The sequence below is a fragment of the Lactuca virosa genome, chromosome 6 (assembly GCF_052849685.1).
Source record: "Lactuca virosa cultivar CGN04683 chromosome 6, Lactuca_virosa_CGN04683_v6, whole genome shotgun sequence".
Taxonomy (NCBI): domain Eukaryota; kingdom Viridiplantae; phylum Streptophyta; class Magnoliopsida; order Asterales; family Asteraceae; genus Lactuca; species Lactuca virosa.
Genome location: NC_136431.1, coordinates 121493982 through 121503500, shown reverse-complemented (window position 1 = coordinate 121503500; position 9519 = coordinate 121493982). Strand labels below are relative to the sequence as shown.

The 9519-nt window shown below is 31.7% G+C and overlaps 2 long non-coding RNA genes across 3 annotated transcripts; one reads left to right on the top strand and one right to left on the bottom strand.

Annotated features, from left to right (window-relative positions):
- The first annotated feature begins 4636 nt into the window (after positions 1-4636).
- On the top strand, positions 4637-5833 carry LOC145119988 (uncharacterized). 2 transcript variants are annotated; one of them, XR_013714071.1, is made up of 4 exons: positions 4637-4875; positions 5227-5317; positions 5400-5421; positions 5510-5833. It is a non-coding gene; the product is annotated as an uncharacterized LOC145119988 (long non-coding RNA). The 2 variants fall into 2 exon arrangements; XR_013714070.1 differs by having other exon boundaries at positions 4638-4875; positions 5230-5317.
- Positions 5834-6150: 317 nt separating this feature from the next.
- On the bottom strand, positions 6151-7644 carry LOC145119986 (uncharacterized). The gene is made up of 3 exons (XR_013714069.1): positions 7457-7644; positions 7236-7298; positions 6151-6704 (listed from the first exon to the last, which is right to left on the bottom strand). It is a non-coding gene; the product is annotated as an uncharacterized LOC145119986 (long non-coding RNA).
- Positions 7645-9519: the final 1875 nt, after the last annotated feature.

Here is a 9519-nt window from a genome sequence, read left to right as displayed (position 1 = left end):
TAAAATATATTCATTAAAATGTATTTTTTTGAGATTTTCTTTTTCTAAATATTGCTTTGAAATATAAGGTACATATTCGCTAGTTTGCAAGAAAAAAATATAGCTTTTATTATTAACTAGAAAAGATACCCCGGCGTTGCCGGGGTCGGAAGGTATTGCTTTGTAAAGTAAAGTAGCATGTTGGTTGCTTTTTGTCCGTTGATATGAGGGTAATTTGGTCTTTTCAGGTAGTAGGGACTGAATTTGTCTCCATGGGTAAACCATATGGACCATTTATGTAATTTTGGCGGTGGTGGTGGTGGTGGTGGTGATGGCAGATGGTGGGTGGGTTTATGGTATTGGGTGGGTATTTTCTAATAAATAAAACATTAATTTAAAACCAAAAAGAAAATGTTAAATCTGGTAAACCACAGGGACCAATCGTGTAATTTTGTCTAACAATAATAATAATAATGATGAGGGACCATTTCTGCCAAAAGACTAAATACTAATAATATGTAATAAAAGGCGAGGGTTATGAAAAATTCAAACCAAAGTGAAAGGGTTGTTTGTGAACAAAAGCATAAAGATGAAGGGTCAATGTTGTAAGTTGGAGGACCAAATTGACAAAAAATGTGCCACTTTACTGTTAAAATCTTTCATAACTTTAATATATATATATATATATATATATATATATATAATAATTTTAATTTTTTAAAAATACTTTTATATTTCTTTTCAAATCAACAAAAATATTCCTTGTATTTTAAAAAAAATATATTTTTGATACATATTCATATTATTTTGTTATTTTGTGCATATGCGCATTTTAAAAAACATGTGCACATGCACATACATAAAATGTAGTACCTAAAGTCATTGTTAATAAAACAGTTAATTGGTTCATTCCTTGAATGTAGTTCTCCATGGATTCTCTCTCTCTCTCTCTCTCTCTCTATATATATATATATATATATATATATATATATATATATATATATATATATATATATATGGAAAGGTTATTAGGAAAACAAAAAAACCTTAAAAAAACCCTAAAAATCATAAAAAAAATACTTAGAGATCACAAATCTTTTTTTGATTTTAAATTTACAAAAATCACAGCTTTTTTAATAAAATTGCTGAAAATCATAAAAAAAATACTTAAAAAAACCTTAAAAACCCTAAAAATCATTAAAAGAAATAGTTAGAGCTAGGTTCAAATGTTTTTAGCAACTATTGTGTGCCTAAATGCACCAATGAGAATTCAAGAAATAATAAATAATTAAATAAATCATTAAAGGGTATTTTGGACCTTTTGTACTTTTAATTAAAGAAATCATTTAATTGAAATCATTCAATTAAGGAAATAAAGTAATCATTCAATTAAGGAAATAAACTAAATATATTTGACCTAGTTATGTTTGTGGCCGAACACTTCATCATCGGCATCAACACCATCACCATCACTGATTCTGCTTCTTCTTCTACAATCGACGGATCCAAAAGGGAGCACATACTCTCGTCTCGCAATCGATGATGGACTCTGGGGTCGATGAGGCTGAAGAAGGGGATGTGGAGGAGCAGTGGCGCTGCTGTGGGGTCCGTGAACACGAATGAGAAGCGAGGAGCGAACGGTGATGAAATCCCGGCGATTGCAGGTACTTGGACGGAGGTATGCTCCGGCAGCCTCCTGTTCTGCTTTCTCTGGTCCGGTAATCCAACAACTAGGGGATATAACTGGAAATTATTTACCTCAATCGAGATTGATTTTATCTCGATTTTGATTCAAGATCGAGATTGTGTTCATCATCTTATTAGATTCGATTTCTTCAATGGTTTATTTCTGTTCGATTGAAGAAATATTTTGATACAACTTGCACTTCACAGTCATAAGTTGGATTTTGTTTCGAAAAAGTCAAAATTGGTGTTCGTAATTCTAAATCGATAATGTAAATGTGTGTTTGTTTCTTGAATTCATGAATGCAGATGTGTGTTGATGATTCAATCACAGCTCTTGAATTATTTAATGTATTCTATTAGAATTTATTTTATATAAATGTATTCTGTTAGAATGTTTGAGAATAATTGTCAACAACAAGTATATTTGTGTAACGGGTAATGAATTTGTGATACTTTATGGTTGACTTTATAGTCTCTACTACATTCTGTCAGAATTTATAGTTTTTATTTTCTACTATATTCTGTCAAACTTTATAGTCTTTAATACATTCTGTCAGAATTTATAGTTTTTATTCTCTTAGAATGCATTGAATTTTTTAATTTTTGAAACTTGATTAGGTTTTCTTTATGGATTTAGGTTTTGAAGAGGCTAACATTGATGTGGAGAAGGAAGAAAACATTGAGAACGAGAGTGTATTATACCAGAATGTGTTATGCTACAATGTATAAAGTGTTGCTAAAAAATAATATTCTCTCAGAATAGATTAGTGTTTTTGTTAGATTTTGATGTTTCTTTTTCTTTTTTCTTTCAGAATGTTGTTATTGTTCAATGAATCACCAACATACAATGTAATTATTTGGTATATTATTAGTTCAAAAATTGATTTTGTGTATTCTTTTCAGAATGTATTTACTAGTTTATGGTTGACATTCTGTCATTCTGATAGAATAAAATCGAAAAATATATTTACTAGTTTATGGTTAACATTCTATCATTCTGACAGAATAAAATCGGATTTTTAATTTTCAATTAATATAAAATATTCAGATTTTTAAAAATAAAGGAATTAATTATCCCTAAAAATCCGAAAATTTTCTTTTTTAATAGAATTGACTAAAATGCCCTTATGCTGAAATTTGTGTGATTATATGGTATATGTTATCCTTTTCTACTATCATAGACCCTCAGATCATGACCTTTGATTATATTCCATCCGATGGTCCAGATCTGTGCATTGTGGCACACAATAGTTACTAAAAACAAAATAATCTAACTATATATATATATATATATATATATATATATATATATATATATATATATATATATATATAGGGAAAGGTTATTAGGAAAACAAAAAAACTTTAAAAAAAACCCTAAAAATCATTAAAAAAAAATACTTAGAGATCACAAATCTTTTTTTTTTATTTTATATTTACAAAAATCGCAGCTTTTTTAATAAAATAGCTGAAAAAAATTAAAAAATAAATTTTTTTTTTTGTTTTTTTTTCCAAAAAAAATTTCAACGATTTTGTTAATAAAGTTGCGAATTTTGTACCTATAAAGTCAAAAAAAGATTTGTGATCTCTAAGTATTTTTTTTTATGCATTTTTATGATTTTTAAGAGTTTTTTTAGGGTTTTTTGTTTTCCATAAAACCTAAACCTATATATATATATATATATATATATATATATATATATATATATATATATATATATATATATATATATATATTAGTAGGGTACCGGGCGATGCAGCGGCCCCATATAACTTTTTTCGATGGACAGTTTCCATACGACAACTTGTTTACTTTTGGTTTCATATGATTCCTTTCGACCTTTGCACGCTGTTTAGTGTCAAATAGACGTGCAATACGTTAGGTGGCAAATAGTTTTCTCGTGAATGTTATCTATTGCTCAAGTTGTTAGAATATGATTAATTGCTAACGTGTGTAAGAAACAAAATTGGAAAAAAAATATCGAAAAAATTATATTATTTGAAAAATTAACCAATATTTTTGTTGGTGCCATCTATTGGTGAAACTATTAGTATATAATTAGTTGGTAGGGAGTGCAAAAACAAAACTGGAAAAAAATATCCAAAAAAAAGGAAGGAATTTGAAAAATTAAAGATATGTTTTTTTTGTTTTTTTTTTTAAAACTGATTTTTTTAGCCCATTGCGGCTTTTATATATTTGAAAACAAAATAAATCAAATTTATATTATCCAAAATTAAATTATTTTATGTTTATGTCTAATTGGTTAAGAATGTTAAAAATTAAAATAATTAACATGTATACACGGTTGAAAAGGAAAATAAGAAACGTATATTTATAATTACAAAAAATATTTTTCAAAAGTATACTCTTCGTTGGTGAATATATATATATATATATATATATATATATATATATATATATATATATATATATATATATATATATATATATATATATATATATGTTTTATATTACAATAAAACATACAATCTTTCTGTTTATCAAGGTAAAGAAACTAAAAAAGGATTTTCTTTCACATGTGTATTTTTTTTGTCTTGGTTTTTTTGCTTTTTCATGACTAATGAACTAATAAAATCATTTTTATAAATAACTACAAATAGGTATTCATAATATATATGTAACTAACACTTTTAAAGATAAATGAATATACAATATGATTTTCTTTATAAGTGATTTTCTTTATAACCAACATTAGTTAAAGCTATAATCCATAATCCTTAATTAACATAAATTAAAATCTATTTATTATATATTGACTATAAACAAATACATAATATGAACGCTTTCAAAGAATGAAAATAATATATTCTTTAGTTATTTAAACTAATTATCAAATCAAATTAAAAGACAATAAAAACCATGTAAACCATAACTAAGAAGCTAAAAAACTTTCGTTTATAAGTAATAAAATATCAAAGTAAGGCTGTGTTTGATTTGTGTCTGACCGAGTTGGGTCAGACATTTTTGCCTGACTCGGTCAGTCAAAGTTGTTTGATAAATCAATTTTGGGCGTCTTGCTCAGAATGAAATGTCTGGCTCGGCAAGAAGAAAGCAACCGACTGGCTGAGAAAGAGAGAAGATTTTCCAATTGTGCCCTTACCTACGTTCCTCTTTCACGTCTCCAATTGACTATCGACGATTTGTGCCTCTGCCCCTAACCGATCGACTCCTTCTCCACTTCTCACCAGGTACGCCTCCAATTCTTCTCATCTGATTTTAAAGTTCTGATTTTTCTCATCAAAGTTCCGATTCTTCTAATCAAAGTTCCGATTTTGCTCCTGTGTTCATATTTCTCTTTATGTTTGTTGTTCTCAATTGGGTTTTTGCTGTTATGAGGTCATACCTCCGATGATCTGTGTTAAAATTTATTAATTTTGTAGATTATGTAGTTATGGCATGCATCGATTCTTCTAATCAAAGTTCCGATTTTGCTGCTCTGATTGCTTTTCAATTGGGTTTTTCCTAGGGTTAATTTGTTGATGATTTGTTTTTATTTCTATTTTATTTGATTTTGATTTGGATGTTGATGGCCTGTTAAGAAGCTCTCTGGTCATTGCAATGCTTTCACTCTAGAGATGGATAAAAGCTCCATATGTTTTGTATAGTTATTACGTGTATATAAATTAAAAGGTAACATTGCTTTTTTTTTACTGTTCATCTTTCATATTTTTTTTTTTGAATTTTAATTAGACATTTAATTATCATCTTTCAGATGGATTCACCAATATAAAAAGGTAATCCTAATATGCTTATATAAGATCCATTACTCTTTGATATAATTTACACTAATAACATGCTTCTTTTGGTGCCATTTTATAGCAGGAAAAGATAAGGTAAGTTCATCATTGTACTACCCTTTTAAGAAGACCATGCTTCTTTTGACAGCAATGAACAAGCATAACAAGTTTTTGACAAATTATTTCCAAAAAATGAGAGGTTTAATATCGAAGGTTTAGTTGTCGAGAGCCAACACGTAAATAGTCAAATCATTATATATTTTTGTTAACAAAGACAACAAGTAGTCTGATGCATAAATTGATGATTAGTAGTGAAAATTTGTGGTTAGACTTTGAGAATACTAACAGAAAGTAATTAGAACCATGTAAAGTCAAAAACTTTGAGTTTGTTTGGTAAAATTCTTTAACATGTGGTTTTTGCATTTAGGCATGAAATGCCATATTACAGTAGTTTTTCAATTTAAAATTTGTATTTACCATATAATACGAGGTGTTAATTTTCATAGTGGACTTAATAATAAAATGAGAACGTGGTAAAGTGAAGATATATTTTTATAAAATGTAACAATGAATCTATTTATAACAGTATAAAACATTTTATAGATTTTATTTAGATTTTTAAATGATTTGTGTGTAATTTACATTTTGTATGACATTTTGTATATTTTTACAACTCTTCAGCAGGGTAAAATAGTCATTTTTCATCGGTCAACACATTCAGTCAGATGTACAATCAAACATTATGATTTCTTACTCGGTCAGGATTTCTTACTCAGACAGAAATTTCCGAGTCAGCACTTTCTCAGTCAGCAACTATCAAACGGGACCTAACACTTTTATTTACATTATTCAGATGCTAAAACGGTATAATATCTCGATTTAACACACAAAGCATACAAAAATCCTTAAACCATTGCAACTCCGAACTACGTTTTTGTTGTTTCTTGTTTTTAATGACCAAGTTTCAAATCTTCTCCATCTTTAAACCTTCATCCTGGTAACGCAAAGGTTGTGACAGCACATCTGGTAATGGGGATGGTGGAGCTGCCTTTATAAGAGAAGATCAACAGTAGAAGCAACTAACTTGACTGAAGCACCAAGGAAGAAAGCAACCAGCCCTGAAAGCGAACCAGGAGAATAAGCCAACAAACCACCAAGGGAACTAATACACACCAGGAGTCGATACAACCAAACTAACATAAGCACATGAGAACATCGGAGAGCCGCCGAACAGAGCAGGAAAGCAACAGAGGCAAAACCAAAATCACCAACAACAACCACTGCAAAAAAACGCCACAACTGTAAAAGAGCATGTCCAGACCCATAACACATAGCAAAGCACCAATAGAACACGTCCAAGCAACAACATAGGAACAAAGAAGTCCAACAAACACAAAACAAACACACACACACACCTAGCTTTTGTTCAAATCATGAAAATCAAACTATATATTCGTTTCTCTTCCAGCATACGATGGCAAACCACCATGGTAGTGTGTGTACACGCAAAAATACAAAGGGAGAGAGAAAGAGGAATATCTACAATATAATAAAGGAAATAGCCAATTTTAGAACTTCAACATGAAAGATATGAGTAAAAACACAAAACCCAATCCCAAAGAAAAATCGACCACATATCTAACCCTCAAATGCAAATTCTGATTAACGAACCTATCGTTTTTTGGGTTCATCAATAATCATTTCAAAATGACAGCCAAAATATCAAAATATTAAAGAATCACACATGGCTTTGATCGATATGCCTTAAAATATTCCACGAAGCAACATGGCGCACTATTAAAGAAACATACCCTAATTCTTTGGATTTGTGTTCGATTTAGGTATTGATGAGTGAGATCGATCTGCCTTCAAACCTTCACAAAGCAAAAGTAATCAAAAGAAAAACAAAGTATCGATTTTTATTTTCTTTCAAAGGTAAGGTGGTTTAGTGGGCATAAATACGCACAAAAAACACATAGATCCCCACACAAATAAGTTTCAGGTGGAGGAGAAAGGAGTGAGAATACGAAACCTGAAATCGAAGTGGCTGAGAAAAATTCAAGATCTTACTTAGTTTAGATAAGTTCTTCACCATGTGGATATGGTTGCTTTAAAAGAGGGCGCTGGAATTGAAGAAACAGGGTGATTACACTTCCATCGAGGGGATTTCAAAAAAATTTGAATTGCCCGCTCCAAATCATCCATTCCCCTTATTTCAATTTTGATGAGCGGGAGTTTGAAAATGTTGGTGATAAGCAGCTTATTTCTCAAACCATGCATTGTGATTTGTACCTCTTAGTCTAATTGTCTTAATTTTAAGACATTTGTGCAGTGAGGTACCTGTAAATTATCAACCCTTTATAATATGGTATATATATATATATATATATATATATATAACCAAGATCAAATAAGATAAAAAATTTTGGTAGAAAAGTAAGAAACTTTATATATAAAAAATTTCTAGCGAACAACAAAATAAATCATTAAATAATCCTAAACTAAGATGATTCACAACAAAAAGCAACCCCAAAAAAACACATAGTAACGACCCAAAAATCAAGGGTAAAAATTTTTATTTTTAATATAGCTAAAACATTCATACCATTTATATAAAACATTTCAAATCATCATTAAGTAAAACATTTATCAGAGTTCACCCCAAAATCATTCATTGCGGAAATCATAGATGTGTGCATTGCGATCAATCCGAGCTCTTCATTTCCAATCGATGATACCTGAAACCAAAACTGTAAACCGTAAGCACAAAGCTTAGTGAGTCCCCCAGAGCATACCCCACACACAATCCACATAACACATATCATATTAGCCATAAAAGCTACATATATCACATAAGCCATGCATACATAAACCTGTAAGAATGTCATGGGCTACCCCACATGGTCTTTACCTAGGACTGCCATGGGCTACCCCACATGGTCTTACATCCAATGTCATGGGCTACCCTACATGGTCTTTACCTAGGACTGTCATGGGCTACCCCACATGGTCTTTACTTAGGACTGTCATGGGCTACCCCACATGGTCTTACATCCAATGCCACGGGCTCCCCCCCCCCCCCCCGGGGTCTTCCATGCAAGTATCACAAAGACAGCTAGCATAACACATATCATATAATATCTAGCATATCACTTAGCATAAAGCTAACAATCATACCACATATCTCTACTACAGCTAGTGTACCACATAACATAAAATGAGCCGGCCTTGGTGCCTTAGACCCATTGGTATGGTGAGAAGACTCACCTTGCACTGCAGAAGCTTCCCGCATGAAATCCTTAGCTGCTGCCCCGCCAGCTTCCCGAGCTGTCACTACCAATCAATATACCCAATTAGCAATTGGGTCCCATACCATAATCCTTAATCCATTCATGAGGGTAAAATGACCATTCTACCTCTGGCCCAGTATGATCCAAACTAAGGCCCAAACCTAAAACAAATGCCCAACACTAAGTGGACTTTCCCAACCAACTAGTGGCCCACTAATGGCCCAATTTGCTCAATTGGGCCCAATCCCTCTAATGGGCCTTACCCTAAGCCCAAACATATCCTTGGACCAATACATCTGCCTTCTGATGGTCCACTAAGGCCCAAAGGCCCAAAGTCCACTGCCTGGCCCAACCTGAGGCCCAAAACAGTCCAAGCCCACAACTGATGAGTACGCGGGGCGTACTTCCTTGTACTTTAAGCCTACTGGCTGAAGGTGGTGTACGTTGCGCGTACCTGCATGTACGCCCAGCGTACTCCTCTGTTAAGCAATTTTCCCATTAAGTGCTTAATACTCTACTCCAGAAGCTACAAACACAGATCCAAGTCCTTTTCAACGTCTTAAACCATAAAGTTGCTTACTTGACGGCTTTGCATGGCCCACATAAGCTCAAACTCCAAAAATGATAATCTGCTTCCAAGGAAATGGTCTTAAATCATGCATGAGCCCATTAAGACTTCCAAGATGGCAACTTTCTGCCTTAGGGACTCATTTAACACTGAGAGTGGCAACTTAAAGCCTAAGAATCGGATTTCAACCATAAAGTTCCATCCTTGAGACCAAAATGAACTAAAACTCACAATGGT